A 17,672-nucleotide genomic window follows, 5' to 3' on the forward strand; every position below is an offset into this window, starting at 1 on the left:
ACAACCTTGTGACTCTATTATACTTTCGCGCCCCGCACCCACAATTCACGGAGATTTTAAAAAAATATTTGGTCAAAACTTGGGCTTTAAGCCCCAAAACATGCCTTGGGGGCATTCCATGCCCAACACCTCTAATGGTTTACTTGTAACCTCTACTTATCCATTGACTTGAGGGTGATAGCCAGTATATTTTATGTGTTTGATATGATGTTCCCTTAACAAATTCTCGTTCAGATGTGATGTGAATTGAGATCCCTGATTGGTGACTATCTCTCTGGGGTACCCAAATTTGTAGAACACATTCTCCCTTAACAGCTCATCCACTTTCTCCTCTGTTTCTACCTTTACAACCTTTGTCTCAACCCATTTTATCAAATAATCAGTGCACACAATGATGCACTTTTTCTGCCCTGATGGTGGATCAATTGGCCCAATGAAATTCATGGCCCACTTGTGAAATGTCTCTAAAGACACCTGGGGTTGTAGGGGAATTTCATCCTTGGGTTTGTGTTTCCCTATCCTTTAGCATTGATCATAGCTGCTGGTATACCTTCTTGCATCTTGGTGGAGAGTGGGCCAATAACAGCCAACTTGTAGAGCTTTGAAAGTTGTTCTCTTGGCAGCAAAATGACCTCCACAAGGCCCATAATGACAGGCTAAGAGGATGTCAAAGACTTCCTCTACCCTAACGCATCTCCTTAAGATCTGATCTAGTCCCATCTTGAAGAGATTTCCCCCAATCCAAGTGAAAGGGGTGCTCTTCTTTACAATTTTTCACTTCTCCCTAGATGACAAATTTGGAGGAAACCTTGTAGCCACTAGGTAGTTTGATATGTTAGCAAAACATGGGGAGAGAATTGAGATAGAAAATAAGTTCTCATGTGGAAGTTGATCATTGAACATCCCTCATCGCCTGCAGGTAAAGTAAGTCTAGACAGAAAATCTGCAACTACATTTTATTTTCCTGGTTTTTCAATGATAGTTAAATAAAAATGTTGTAAAGATAGCAACCATCTAATGATTCTAGCATTCACATCACGCTTTTTCACCAAGTAATTGATAGCTACATGGTCAATATGCACAAAATTTTGGTATCCAGTGATGTAGTGTCTGAATTTTTTCAAAGAGTGTACAACAACTAGGAGTTCTTTCTTAGTTATAGTGTAGTTCAATTCATCCTTAGACAAAATTTTATTGATGAAGTAAATTGCATAGGGTAACTTACCATCTATTTTTCCTAAAGCTTCCCCCACAACTTTTTTGGATACATTAGCGTGGATATGGAAAGGCAGAGTCCAATTTGGGCCTCTAAGTATGGGTGTAGTGGTTAATTTCTCTTTCAATATCTCAAGGGCCTCTTGGAATTTATCTGTCCAATAGAATTCTAAGTCCTTGGCCAGCAACCCAAACAATGGTGAAGCCACTTTGTTGAAGTCCGTGATAAAACTCCTATAGTATCCAAATAAGCCCAAGAAACTCTTAACATCCCTTTGATTTTAAGGAGTAGGGACCCTTTTTATGATGGCAATTTTGTTTGGGTCCACTTGTATTCCTCCTGAGATATTGAATGACCAAGGAAAGTCCTCCATTCATTAAGAATTCACACTTCTCAAGACTAAGTGAGAGGTTCATTTCAATGCATTTCCTTAGGAATTTCTCCATATTAGAGAGAGCCTCCAGGAATTCACACCCATTGGGAGTGAAATCATCCATGTAGATCTCAACGGAATTATGGACCAACTCAGCAAAGATGCTCAGAACTACCCTTTGAAAAGTGGCAGGGCATTACATAAACCAAAAGGACCCTATAAGCAAATGTACCCCAAGGATAGGTGAATTCAATTTTTTCTTGATCCTCAAGGCTAATAAGGATCTGATTATAACCACTGAATCAATCCAGGAAAGAGAATAACTTCTTCCCTACAAGACCATCTAAAACTTGATCAATTAAAGGTAAAGGGAAATGGTATTTCTTGGTGGCTTTGTTCAGCTCTCTGTAATCCCCAGAGATCCTCCACTTGCCATTCTTCTTTGGGACCAAAACTAGAGGGGACACCCACTCACTATCTGAGATGGAGTATATGAACCCTGCATCCAACAACTTTTGAAACTCTTCCTTTACTATGTCCTTAAGGGCTAGTTTCATTCTACTTTGAGGTTGGCACAAAGGTTTTCATCCCTCCTTGATGTATATGTGATGAGTACAAATTGAAGTATGCACCCCTTTATTTCTTTATAGCTCGAAGAAAAAGCATCTAACTCCTTTCTCAGCATTTTGCAAAAATTCACTTCTTGGTTGGCTGAGAGAGAGGGGTTAACCTTCAAGGTTGTAGATGGTGTAGGACTTGGGTCAACTAGGCATAACTCATTCCAAGGATTACCCTCAGATTCCTTCACAAGCTCAACAAGAGGCATGGTATTGGGGGGTTCGTTCTGGAGGATTTGGTCAAAGAGGTCATATTCATTAGGTTTTCCCCCTCCTATAACAACATCTAGGGTATATATTGGATGGGATGTTGTATGATACACTTCATATTCCTCCTCCTCTTCTAACCATAGGTGTAATTCATGATCAATGGATGGCTGGGAATGGGGGTATAATACGAACTATTTGGATAAATGCCCATTCTTAATGGTCATGTTCCTCGCCCTGCAACTTATGTAAACATCAATAGTGGCTAGCCATGGTCTTTCCATGATGAGAGGATACCCATTGAATTTGGTTTTGGGATGGAGAACCAAGAAGTCAGTAAGATACTCCTAGGAGTTAATAGAGACCATTACATCCTCAAAAACTCCCTAGGGAGCCACTGTAGATCTATCTGTAAGTTGCAACACTGTAGTGGCCTTTCTCAAGGATCTTTGTAGGTTTAGTTTTAGCATGGTTTCTCTATTCATTACATTGATGTCAACACCAAGATCAATCAAGGTGCGAGGGAAAATGATGCCACCAATGTGCACATATACCATAGACTTCAAGGGTTTAGATATTTTGGACAAATCACTCTCCCTAGCATCAAATCATATAATTTTCCAATAACATTGATGGTGGGGGTGTCTCTTTTTCTCCTCCCAGGGTGTTTGAAACATTTCTCTTTGATAATCTTATTTTATATGGGAACATCGTTAATAGCTTGGAGGAGGGGTATTTTAACACACATATTCTTCAATTTTCCCAAAAGTTCAGTCTCTTCTAGGGTGTGCTAGCTAGAATGGATCAATATCTCAGGAAAAGGAGGTGGATTTACTTGAGGGCTACTCTCTTCCTTTCCCTCTTTAAGCTCCTCAGGTGGAGATGGAGGTTGGTTATTTGTGACAACTCTTCAAAACCTGAGGTTGATTTCTTGAATCTCCACATCATAGGCAGGGTAAGATGGCTCTCCACTGTAGACCTTTTGTGCCTTCTTGTTATTCGGGGTTAGATTGGGTCGAGAAGGCATCTAAGGTTGCTTGGGTGGAGAAGGATGAGTGAGTTGTGGTGAGATGGAGGTAGTAAACCAGGAGATTGGTTGAGTTGAGGCCTGCACCCTTGTTATGGGTTATTCCACTGAGGATGCAGAGAAGTATATGTCTAAAATGGTTGATTGACAGGTTGGGTAGGATATTGATGTGCATAAGGCCAAGAAGGAGGTCTGGACCATGATGGATGAGTGGAAGAGTACCAAGGTGGAAATGGTTCATTCTGGCTAGGATGGTAGTAAGAGTAAGATGCACCTTGCAAGCTCTGTTGGTATGGCTGAGGTCCTTGAGGCCTCATTTTATTAATGAAGTAGAGCTACTCAACCCCACCTTCTACCCCTTGGTATACAAATTTCAATCCAAAAAAAGAAGGACACTTATCTGTGGCATGGTTTTCCTCATGGACTGAGCAAACCTCTATGATGTTTAATGGATATTCATTTCTGGGTGCCTTCTAGTGAATTTAGGGGAAAAAATAGCTAAGGCCTCTCTGATTCCTCTTGTCTCCTCTTGATCTACATGGTATCCATTTGCAAAGAAAAGCTATGCAACAATTCACTTTTAAAGTCCTCCAACATGTTTCCAATTTCATTCTTGATTGATTTTTGGCTTAGGGGTTCTTGACCTAGGTTCAGAGTTAGTTGCGCCAACCAAAAAAACCCTACACTATTGGCCCTTTCAGCAACAACTCACGTAGCACAGGTTACAGTCTCACTCGAAGCAATATTGGGGGATGCAAGAACCAAGTTTCTTCATCTAGAGACTAGTGTGATGTCTTCCAACTCCTTAGAGCTGCTTCCACATAGATCGATAGAATTCTAGGGCTCATTACTATAACTAAGTTAAAGCAGCCTTCACACCTTCACGAAGGTCCTCGATCGGTCCTTATGGACCTTAAACAATCAATTTACCTACTTTCGCACATCAACAAGTAACATTGGATCAGATTTCATGTAGATATACTTAATTCATTAGAAAACATAAGAGAAATGGCTTGTAACTTCGTGGAAGTGGATAAGAATTCATTTCATACATTACTAAGAGAGATTCAGTAAATTCGTGTAACATTCAATCATTATTTCATAAAACATATCATTATTCGGCATCATATAGCATAAATAGATACAATGGAAATACTTGGTGATTCTTCAAAAGGCTGTCTTTATTGATCTTCAAGTCACTGATTACAGACTCTCCTACCCTATGCACATAGTTGTAGGGGTCTGCGCACTCAACTGCGGACTCTACCCAGGCCTCCTGTGCACTCAGCTATAGGAGCCTTCCCTTCTCTACCTAAGCATAGGAAGTAGAGCCTTCCTACTTTAGCTCTTGCCCAAGACAGCAAAACTCTTTTATGTACCTGATTCTTTGTCCAAAATTAATTCTAAGACTCAACTATTTATAGCTTTCCTAATACAATACCATGGCGCTACGCTCATGGGTGAGTCTTCAAAACCGACCAAAAACAAGGGACTAAGGCCCCTTTGACTCTATCTATCTGCACGCTCCGCGTCCACATTTTTCAGAGACTTTACATCTTTTACAAAATTATTCACAAAAATGACTAAGTTTAATTCAATTATACCTCTGGGGACACCATCCCAATAGGACCCCAACACAAATATCATGACTCACCCTCGAGTCAATGAACTAGTTGTTCCACTTTCTGGTGGGGATCGCTGAAAGCATTGGTTAATGCTTGAAGCTCCACGATAATATTTTCTGCTACTTGTTGTACCTCCTGGACCAGTTTCTATGTGGGTGGCCCCTCTACTACAAGTTGTGTTGTCCTCTATGTCTGCTGCATGGCCTTCAACTTCTCATGAATGTTCTGTGAAACTGGTAGACTTCCTCGGTCGAAGGCTCAAGCTGGGCTCTGAGCAAGGACTGCCTTTTGTTGGGTGTGGAGCTTGATTATGTTCTTTATTCAGAGGTATCACCGCATTAGACCCTAGTTAGAAATGTTGTGGCAATGCCACCCATAATATTTGCACTGCAAGGGGGGGCGACTGCGATCTTTGGGACCCCGCCCCCCCCAGGGCGAGGGATCGGTGGCAACGCCCTTGAAGATAAAAATAGATGTAAAATTGCCTTGTAAAATGTTTTAATTTCGTAGTCAATCTGGGCCATTCTTTAGGAAGAGATATGATGGTAGAAGTTATGTTTAATTTAGGGTTTTTTTCCCTAGAAGGAAACCCCTCACTATATATGAGGGAATTTTATTGCGTTTATGTAGATTTGTGTTCTGAGTGAGAAAGAGAGAGGAGATTCTGTGAGAGCGAAGAGGGAATTATAGTGGATCTATTATAGGTTGTATCTCTTTAGTTTGCTAGATAATATAAAAGGAAGGGCTGGCTATTTCTCTGTGTATGTAGCCCAAATTGGGTGAACCACGTATATCTGTGTCTCTCTTATTTTATGTTTTTTCTGTTTATATTTCTGAAATATATTTTATGTTTTCCATTGCTCTATAATATATAATTTTCTAACAACTAGTATCAAAGCTAAAGGTCTATTTAGCTGATAAACGCATAGGAGAGAAGGGTTCCTCGTTCGAGTGGGAGCAACTGCAAAAGATGGTAGGTTTACGGTCAAAAAAATTAACGACCAAAAATACCAGCTATGGAAGATGCAGATGGAAGATTATTTTTACCAGAAATATCTATACCAACCATTGAGCGGAAAGACAAAGAAGCCGATGAGTATGATAGATATAGAATGGAATATTCTCAACAGAAAAGCACTTGGAACAATACGGTTGTGCCTAGCGGCATCGTTAGGCTTTAGTATTTCAAAGGAAACGACAACAGAGGGTTTAATGTCGGCATTGGCCAAACTATATGAAAAACCCGCAGCCTCAAATAAGGTATTTCTTATGAAGTGTTTATTTAATATGAAGATGTTAGAAGGTGAATCTGTTGCTGATCATTTAAATGAATTTAATACAGTTACCAGTCAGTTAAGTTCTATAGGGGTAACTTTTGATGATGAAGTTAGGGCTTTGTTATTTCTGTGCTCATTGCTAGAAAGTTGGAATGGTTTAGTTATGGCCATTAGTAACTCTCTCTCTATATCTAGTACTTTAAATTTTGATGATGCTGTAAGTGCAATCCTTAGCGAGGAAATGTGATGGAAAAGCTCTGGTGAGACATCAGGTAATGCTTCGACTGCAGAGACTAGGGGAAGAAAAATGGAAAGAGGAAAGAGCCTAGGATATCGTAGTAAGTCAAGGAAAGTTAGATCCAAGTCTAGATCAGGGATAGCATGATGGAAATGTAGGAAGAAATGACACTTAAAGAAAGACTGCAAGTCTCGGAAGGGAAAAGAAAGAGACAAACAACAAGAAAACAATCATGAAGTGAATGTGACAGGGGATGTGTTGTAAGATGCTTTGATTCTTTCATTAGAAAATATAATTGATGCATGGGTGGTAGATTCAGGGGCCTCATTCCATGCCACACCTTATAGGAAACATTTTCATGATTTTGTTCAAGGAGATTTTGGACAGGTTCTATTGGTGATGATAAACCCTGTAAAATCATTGGAATGGGTACAATTTTCATAAAACAGCAGAATGGAAATCAATGGCTATTGAAGGAGGTAAGGCATGTTCCAGATCTGAATAAAAATCTAATTTCAACAGGGCAGTTGGGAGGTGAATGTTGTGTGACTAATTTTATAGATAAAACCTAGAAGGTCACTAAAGGATTCCTACTAATAGCAAAAGAAGAAAAGGTTGGTACATTGTATTTATGCAATGGTATTTCTAGTTCCGTTAATGCTTTAAACTCTATAAGAGAAGATACGACATTGTGGCATCATAGGCTTGGGCACTTGAGTGAGAAGGGGATGTAGATTATTCACTCAAGAAATTTGTTGCCAGGTTTGAAGCATGTTGATTTAAAATTCTGTGAGAATTGTGTTTATGGAAAACATAAGAGAGTCAGATTCCTCAATGTTGGGAAAGAAAAGAAGAGTGAAAAATTAGAGATTGTGCATACAGATGCATGGGGACCTTCCCAGGCATCATCTCTCATTGGCTCTCATTATTATGTTACTGTTATTGATGATGCAACTAGAAAAACTTGGATTTATTGTATTCGAAATAAATCTGATGTATTTGATACTTTCAAGAAATGGAAATCTTTGGTTGAAAATGAGACAGGAAAAAGGTTGAAGTGTTTTAGATCAGACAATGGAGGTGAATATTGCAGCAAAGAGTTTGATAGGTACTATTCAGAGAATGGAATTCATAGAGAGAAGATAGTTCCAAGAACATCACAATAAAATGGTGTGTCAGAAAGGATGGACAAGACAATCATGGAGCGTGCAAGGTGCATGAGATTACATACAGGATTGCCTTTACAATTTTGGGTAGATGTTGTAGATACTATTGTTTCTCTAATAAATAGAGAGCCTTCAAGTTCCTTGGATGGTGGTATTCCAGAGGAGGCATGAACGGGTAAAAAGGTAAACTACTCATTTTTAAAGACTTTTGGTTGTGAAGCCTTTATCCGCATTAATAAAGAAAATAGAACAAAGCTTGAGGAAAAATGAAAGAAATTTACCTTTATTAGATATGGTGTTAATGATTTTGGTTATCACTTTTATGATTATGAAAAACACAAAATCATTAGGATCAAAGATGTCATATTCAATGAAAAGGTTTTGTATAAGGATTAGATGCAGGAAAAGAAACAAGAAAAAGAAAATAGAGAATACATAGTCCTCGATGACATCACATAAAAAGTGAAGGTGTCTGAAAATCATAATGATCAACAGCCAGAACAACAACCACAATAGCAACAAGCACCTCAAACACTTGAAAGTGGTGTTAAAATATCAACCAGGATAAGTAGACCCCCTAAACGATACTCTCCTTCATTATATTATGTATTGTTGACTGATTCTGGTGAACCAAAATGTTATGAAGAAGCAGTGCAGGTAGAAACTAGGAAGAAGTGAGAGCAAGCCATGAAAGAAGAGATGGACTCCTTAGCACATAACCAAACTTGGGACTTAGTCAGGTTGCCTGCAGGTAAAACTACATTGCATAATAAATGGGTTTACAGGTTGAAGGAAGAAGCTGGAGGTAGAAAAATATATAAGGCTAGACTTGTGGTTAAGGGGTTTGCACAAAAAAATGGTATAGACTTTGATGAGATATTTTCTCCTGTTGTTAAAATGACTTCAATGAGAACTATTTTAAGTCTAGTAGCAGTTGAAGATTTTCATTTTGAGCAGTTAGATGTAAAGACAACCTTTCTCCATGGGGATTTGGAGGAAGAGATATATATGCAACAGCCAAAAGGAGATGAGGTAAAAGGGAAGGAGAAACTAGTTTGCAGGTTTAAGAAGAGCTTGTATGGCTTAAAACAAGCTCCAAGGCAATGGTATCTAAAATTTCATAGGTTTATGTCTGAACAAGGTTATACTAAATGTCACTCTGATCATTGTGTTTATTTCAAAAGGCAAAATGATGGCAGTTATATTATATTGTTATTGTGTATAGATGACATGCTTGTTGTAGGTTCTAAAATGTAGGGAATAAATGTGCTCAAAAGAAAACTAGTGAACTCATTTTCAATGAAGGATTTGGGTGCTGCAAAACAAATCCTTGGTATGAGAATAACTAGAGATAGGAAGAATCGAAAATTAACATTGTCTCAGAGTGAGTACATAGAAAAGGTGTTGAAAAGATTTAATATGCAGAATGCAAAAACAGTTAGTATACCTTTGGCTAGCCATTTCAAACTAAGTAAGGAGGGGTGTCCCAAGATTCATGAAGAAATGGCTTATATGTCTAAAGTTCCATATGCATTAGCAGTTGGAAACTTAATGTATGCAATGGCTTGCACAAGAACTGATATTGCACATGCAGTGGGAGTTGTAAGAAGGTACATGAACAATCTAGGAAAAGTACGTTGGATGGTGGTGAAGTGGATTTTCAGGTATTTTAGAGGTACCACAAATCAAGAATTATGCTTTTGTGGTTAAAACATTTCTCTATAGGGATATATTGATGTAGATATAATGGGTGATAGAGATAACAGGAGGAGCACAATAGGGTATGTTTTTACTGTAGATGGAACAACTGTCAGTTTGGTTTCAAAACTGCAAAGTGTTGTTTCACTCTCAACAACGGAAGTAAAGTATGTTGTGGCTATAGAGGCTAGTAAAGAAATGATTTGGTTACAAAGGCTTCTAGATGAATTGGGTAAGAAGCAGTAGTTGGGAAGGTTATACAGTGACAGCCAGAGTGCCATATATCTTGCAAAGAACTCTGCATTTCATTCCAAGACTAAACATATACAACTCAAGTACCATTTCATACAGTCAACATTGGAAGATGGATAGTTGAAGTTGGAAAAGATACACACTAGTTAGAATCCTGCAAATATGTTAACCAAAGTTGTAACTAGGGAGAAGCTGAGATTTTTCTCAGTTTCAATTAGTCTTCAAGTATGATCAATAAGATGAGAAACAACCAGATCCAAAGTGGAGTCATTATCTAGCAAATGAATAAGTGGTGGAGTTGCTATAATCAATCTGCAAGTGGGAGATTGTTGGGTGTGGAGCCTAATTATCTTCTTTATTTAGAGGTATCACCGCACTAGACCCCAGTTCAAAATGTGGTGGCAATGGGGCTCGTAATATTTGCACTGCAAAGGGGGCCAGCTGCTATCTGTGGGAGTCCCCCGCCCCCCCCCCCCCCCCCCCCCCCAGCGGGGGATTAGGGGAAGCGCCCCCAAAGCTAAAAATAGATGTACAATTGCCTTGTAAAATTTTGCAATTTCGTACTCAATTTGGGCCATTCATTAGGCGAAGATCTGACAGTAGAAGTTATGTTTAATTTAGTTTTTTTTGCCCTAGAAGGAAACCCCTCACTATATATGAGGGAATTGTATTTCATCTATATAGATCTGTATTCTGAGTGAGAAAGAGAGAGGAGATTGTGTGAGAACAAAGAGGGAATTATAGCGGATCTGTTGTAGGTTGTATCTCTTCAGTTTGCTGGACAATATAAAAGGAAGGATTGGTTGTTTCTCCATGGATGTATACCAAATTGGTTGAACCATGTATATCTATGTCTCTCTTGTTTTATCTGTTGCCTATGTTTATATTTTTGCAATATATTTTATGTGTTCCATTTCTCTGTAATATATAATTTTCTAACATTTTTTCTGCAACTCCTGGATCTGCATCAATTTTTCCTTTCCTTACTACAAGTGCATGAAGCACTGGACAGGTACCAACATCTGCATCTTCATACTGATCTCATCATACTGTTGTTGTGCTTCCATGATTTCTGTGTTCAACTGTTGCACTGTAGGATCCTCCTGCAATGTATCCCATAAGCCGATTTACTGAATGAAGAGTTGGTCGTAGCCTTGAACTGCGACATCTAGCTGAGCCATGGATTCTTTTATCAATGGACCTCTTTGTTCCCAAATTTTCGGTGGTGTGGTCGGCTGCAACTTCAAGTGTAGCTCAAATATTTGCATCCGAAGATCGAATGTCACCTTATCAAATTTTTCCTTTGAAGCACGCACTGCAGCGGCCAATTTCCTCACTTTAGTTGAAGCCTCTGCATCATCGGGTATATTTAGCTTAGGTATGAACTTTCAGGAATGGCTGATCCAAATTGGATCCATAAAGAACTATCAAAGAACTATGACTGTATCAGCTTGGGACAAACATCAAATAATTCCAAAAAAACGATCAAAAACACCCCTAAACCAGTGGCAATGGCAGCCAGCGTGGAACGACGAGGACCTCAATCAAAGCACGTTGACTGAGGCCCATAGAGACTGCGGGGGAGGCCGAATTAGCCCCTGGGAGGCCCGGATCGAGAAACAGAGGTGAATTTTGATCGCGCATCGCCAGGCGAAAAGGCTCAAAATGGGGAAGCCCCGAGCACTCGCTCGCATGGGGAACCGAAGAACCATAGGGAAAAAGGCAGAAGATCTAAAGGACAAGGTGGGACCCACTCCGAAACCGTCGGTATTGATCGGGGGCTCCCTAAATGGTAAGTGGTTTTGGATGAAAGAAAATCATCATTGATCGTGTGTTAACGGTTGAGAAAGTCAACCACGTGAAACGTGTGTATGGCATTAGATCTGGGGGATCTAGATTAGACAGCCGAGATCGTGCCTGATGGAGGAAGCAGAATCGACGAGGGAATAAGCCGTGATTTAGAAGAATTTGAGGTCCGTTTGACCGCCACGATGGAGGAATACTCATTCCATGAATGTAACCAAAGAACTGAACTGACGAAGCATGCTGGCACCATTTGTAGGAGGACATGTGGCCACTCCCTGAGCGCTAATGATGATGCCGAACAGGGAACTCCAAGTGCAGCTGCAAAAGGTGATTCGACGGAGGTGAAAAAGGAATCGAACAAGCATGGGAATGAATGGTTTTAGAGCCATGAACAGAGACAAAAGACACACCAAAGAAGTGGAACCAGAACCCCGAGAGGAGGACAGAACACAGAAAGACAGGAGATAGAGAACAGAAGAAGACAGTGAACCAAAGGCAGAAGACAGAAGACAAAGGGCCGAGCTGACTAGAGGCAACATCGAGCACCAGAGAGCTTGAGAGATTTAGGCCATCCTAGAGAGGATCTTTTTGGACTGAGCACCACATTGGGCTCTCTCTATTGTAGACCAGAAGGTCACAGAGTTGGTAGGAAAAGAAGTTTGTGTACTCAAGTGGCTTGGGGCATCCAAGAACCACCCTGCCAAGTAATTTCCGTTTCAGGTGACTCATATTGAGCTCCTGAATTGTAATTCTCTGCTTAATACACAATAAAACAAGGCCACCACTGAGAGCTGGACCGGAGATGTAGCCCTGGAGAATAGGGTGAACTCCTTATTAATTTCTTGTGTCTTTGTATTTTCTTACTGTATTTCTCTGTTGTCTTTCCATTTCAATTGTCTGTGTATTGGCAATCTAATCGATCTGTTGCTTACATAACACATAACACACACCAGCACATGAGTCTATAATACCTATATTCAATAAATCTTTAACTGAGGTCACTCATAGGGTGATTATCAGATCAAGTGGTATCAGGGCTTCAGGCTGTAAGGTTAGACAAGCTTGTGTTGGTTTAGTTGTTGAATGCTCACTAGATCAAAGCCCAAATTAGGAGAAGGAGAGTTGGTTGAAACTAATCTTGAAATTGGGAGAGTCTATCCTCAGAAGACAATGTCAAAGGGAGGTTCTGTGGGGCCAGACCCTCAATTCATGGAGAGTTTCCTAGCTATAAAGTCTATGGTAGAAGAAATGTATAGGGACTTTAGAAAGGATAAGGTTGAAGACTCCTTAGGTTCTAAACAAGATAAAGAAGAAGATGAGTCTCACTTCCATGACCACTCCAAAGGAAAAGGGAAGGAGGAAAACTTTCTTACACCTACTAATAGCCCTGTGCATAATAAGAAAGCATCTTTGATCAAGCTAGATGTTAAATTTGATTTGCCTATATATGATGGAGAGCTAAATGCTGAAAAGTTGGATAATTGGATTAGACAAATTGATGTGTATTGCAGGGTACAGAACATAGACTCAGACAAGAGTAATATTCAGCTGGCAAGCCTACGCCTAGGAGGCACTACCTTGGTTTGGTGGGAAGGCAGAACCCAAGCTGATATGAAAAGACATGGTAAGACTATCTCTGTTTGGAGTGAATTTGTTTCTGCAATCAAAAAGTAGTTCTATCCATTGGCCTACATGCAACAAGCCATGATGAGTTGGCAATCTCTTCGACAATTGAAAGGGAAAAGTATGCAAGGGTATACTCAAGAATTTAGAAAGAGAGAATTGATGTTGGGTATCTCATTAGACTCACCAGAGACTCTTTTGAAGTAAATTGGTGGTCTACACAGCTACATGAGGCATACCATCCTCATGTTCAATACCACAAGTATAGATGAGGTATCTGTACAAGCTACTTATCTAGAAGATAGAAGAAAGAATGGAAATCCAGAAGTTGGGGGACCATACCAACCCACTGTAAGCAAGAGCAAGGAGAAAATAAAGTAGAAGTGGAAAGCAAGGAAGGCAAACACTACACAAAAAAGAAAAGCTTCATGCACTCACTGTAAAAAGGATGGGCATGATGATGAGCATTGTTGGATTCTGCATCCAGAGCTGAGACCTAAGAAGTCCGAGGGCAAGAAGAAGAAGATTGCTGCAGCTATTCAGAAAGATTTGGGGTCAGACTCAGGAGATGAAACAACTATTGCAGCCACAGGTATAAAAGGTAAGAATTCTAAAGCATCTACTAGTAATTTTGCTCAATCTATTATTGATGAAGAAAATGAAAGAAAAAGAAATGAGCTTTTCCATATTCGAGTTGTTTCCAAAAATCAAAAGATTGATACTTTGTTTGATAGTGGCTCACAAGTAAATCTAATTTCTGAAGCAATTGTAAAGAAATTGGGATTAGTAACTACACCTCACAAGAAACCATACCCATTAGAATGGTTGATTGATAAAGCACAACTACAAGTGACTAGACAATGCAAACTCAAGTTTTCTTTTGGGTCAACATTTGTAGATGAGGTTGAGTTAGACATAATTACTTTGGATATATGTGGAATTGTTTTAGGAAGTCCTTACTTGTATGATAGAAAGGCTATTTTCTATAGAGATGAGAACAAGTATCTACTTGTTAAAGATGGAATCGAATACTTTGTAAGAGCTCATAAGCTCAAGAATAATTATACTCTCCTAAACTCAGGGCAGATGAAAAGAGTGATAAATTCATGCAAACAATTCTTACTGATGGTTGTAAAGGAAAGGAAACCTGATAAAACCAATGTATTTAAGCGTTGTAATGCTGAAAAAAAAAGATGATATAGAAAAGTTTGTTTCAGAGTATGATGTCTTATTTCAAGAACCTAAAGGTTTGCCACCCAAAAAGGGAATAGTACATGATATTATTTTGCAGCAAGATGTTCCATTGCCTAAAATTGGGATGTACAGGTTGTCTGCTTGAGAGAATGTTGAAATCAAGAAGCAGGTGTAGGAGTTGCTCGAGAAAGTGTTCATAATACCCAACACATCACCATGTGAGTCACCAATCATTTTGGTGAGAAAGAAAGATGGCTCGTGGAGAATGTGCATTGATTATCGAGCATTGAATAAGATAACAATCAAAAATCGTTATCCCCTTCCTCACATAGATGATCTATGAGATCAATTGAAGGAAGTTGTTTATTTCACCAAGCTGGATTTTCACAGTGGATACCATCAGGTCAGGGTTGCAGAGCAAGATGCATGGAAGATTGCTTTCAAAACAAAGAAGGGATTGTATGAATGGCTGGTTGTGCCTTTTGGCTTGACCAATGCTCCTACTACTTTCATGAGATTAATGAATGATGTACTCAGACCTTTTCTTGATGATTTTGTTATTGTATACGTGGATGACATTCTGATTTTTAATAAAATATGTGAAGAACATTTAAAGCATGTTAAGCAAACATTAGATGTTTTGAAAAGAGATAAACTTTATGTTAAACTCTCAAAATGTGAATTTGGCAAAACATCTCTAAACTACTTGGGTCATATAGTAGGGGGAGGTGAATTGAAAATAGATCCCTCTAAAATGCCAGTCATTGTGAACTGGCCTAAACTTAGGTCTGCTACAGAAGTGAGAAGCTTCTTAGGAGCAGCACAATATTGGAGTAAATTCATCTCTAACTTTTCCTCAATTGCATCTCCCTTACATGCTTTAACAGGATTGAATAAGGTGTTTCAGTGGGGAGGCAAACATCAGAAACCCTTCGAAACCTTGAAAGAGAAGATTAGTATAACACCTATATTAGCACTACTAGATCTACAAAGACCATTTGAAATCCAAACTGATGCCAATGACTATGCCATGGGAGCACTGTTGACACAACACGGTAAACCCATCTGTTATCATTCTAAGACTTTTAATTCCGCAGTAGTTAACTATCCTACATATGATAAAGAATTGTATGCATTAGTTTAGAGTGTTAAAAACTGAAAACATTACTTAATGGGCAAAGAGACAGTAATACATACTGATCATCAACCACTTCAATATATACACTCCCAAACTAAGTTGTAGCAATCAAGACATTATAGATTGATGGGTTTTCTACAATAGTTTCATTTAGTCATCAGATATAAAAAGGGCATACATAACAAGGTTGCAGACATGTTATCTAGACCCATTATAAATGCATCTACCATACTTAAGCATAATTCTGTACTACATGAAAGCTACTTTGAACAATATGCTCAGGATATGGACTTTAAAGATGTATATGCAACTTTGAGTCAAGGCAAAAGAGTAGAAGAATTGGATTATCATGTGAAGGACTGACTCTTATATCATTGTGGCTCTGCATTCCACAAACTGAGAGAGTAAAGATAATTAGGGAAGCACATACTTCTTTGATATTAGGTCACTTTGGGGTAAGTAAAATAGTTGCACCGCTGCAAAGATTTTGTTATTGGCTGAAAATGAATGAGACAGTTTCTAGATATGTAAGAGGGTGTGCTATGTGTGCTAAAAGCAAGCCCAACAATAGAAAACTAGGCTTATACACTCCATTGCTAGTTCCTTCTCACCCTTGGGAAATTGTTTCCATGGATTTTGTTGGAGGATTGCCTAAATTTAGGAAAGGTCATGATTATCTATATGTTGTTGTGGATAGGTTCAGAAAAATGTGTATTTTGATACCTTGTAATAAACAGATTACAATTGAACATACTGCAAAATTATTCTTTGAACATGTATGGGTTCATTTTGGAATACCCACTTCCATTGTATCTGATCGAGATACCCAATTTGTGGGGAAGTTTTGGTCTAGTCTGTGGGAACTGATGGACACCAAACCAAAGAAAAGCACAACCTTTCATCCACAAACAAATGGCCAGACAGAAGTAGTTACCAGGATAGTGATCCAGTTACTGAGAGGATATTGCAACAAACATCCTAAGCTTCGGGATGAACATTTGTGTTATGTGTAGCATGCTTACAACAGAGCAAAACATTCTTCTACACAGAGATATCCTTTTGAGACCTGTTTTGGTTTCACACCAAGGTCTCCTTTAGATTTTGTCTTTGGTAAAGATACCATGGTTGATGGACACAATGATGTCGACAGGGCCACTAGGTTCATTGAACAGATCCAGGAGATCCACCAGGCAGTACAGGAACAACTAGAAAGGAGCCAAGCCAAATACAAGGCTAGGCATGACAAGCATCGGATGGAGCATAGTTTTCAAGTTGGAGACCAAGTCTAGCTGCATATCAACACGGACAGGATGCAAGGTGAAGGTAAAAAGCTAAAGCCTATCAGGTATGGACCCTTTAGGATACTTGAGAAGATTGGTGAAAATGATTTTTTCCTTGATTTACCAACTTGCATGCACATCTACTCAGTCGTAAATGCAGATTTCTTGAGATTTTTTGAACCTTCAATGATTGAGGACCCTGAAGAGCAGAGTCAATTGCCTTCTATTGATGACCTGATACCTGAATATCTTAATGAGTTGCAGGAATACACAGTACTGGACAGGAAGGTGAAGACAATGTACAGGGGAGATGTGGAGTACCTCAGGATTGGGCTCAAAGGTTCAAAGCTAAGCAGTGAAAAGTGGATTGAGATTGGACAAGTGAGACAACAATATCCTCACTTAGTTGATGCTTGAAAACCAACTTTTGGTGGTCCAAAAGCTTTTTCAATGGGAAGGCCGTGATCCAAATTGGATCCATAAAGAATTATCAAAGAACCATGACTGTATCAGGTTGGGAAAAACATCAAAGAAATCCAAAACAGTGATAAAAAACACCCCTAAACCAGTGGCAATGGCAGCTGTTATAGACATTTTTGGGCACTGCAACCCCAATCATATATGTCCATAAACCAAGGGCTTCTGGGTCCCTAAAAGTGTTGTTTCATGCCCTAAAGGAACAAGGTCAGCTGATTACATCATCTCCCAGAAGTTCTCCATAGAAAACTGCTCAGAACTGTTCAAAACTGGACCATACATGTTGCTCAGTGCTAAGGGTGCGATGCATCTCACTTGCCGAGTGTAAAAGGTGTGATGCATACTAGAAATCCCTTCTGTAGGGTGTGATGGGCGAGAATGGACAAATGGCAGAGACAATTTGCGAGGTGGATGATCATGGAATCTTCCAGAAACTTCTCTTGTGACACTTGCCTCTC

This window comes from Pinus tabuliformis, chromosome X (genome assembly GCF_031772625.1).
Source record: "Pinus tabuliformis cultivar Carrire ecotype Pingquan chromosome X, CPIR1, whole genome shotgun sequence".
Taxonomy (NCBI): domain Eukaryota; kingdom Viridiplantae; phylum Streptophyta; class Pinopsida; order Pinales; family Pinaceae; genus Pinus; species Pinus tabuliformis.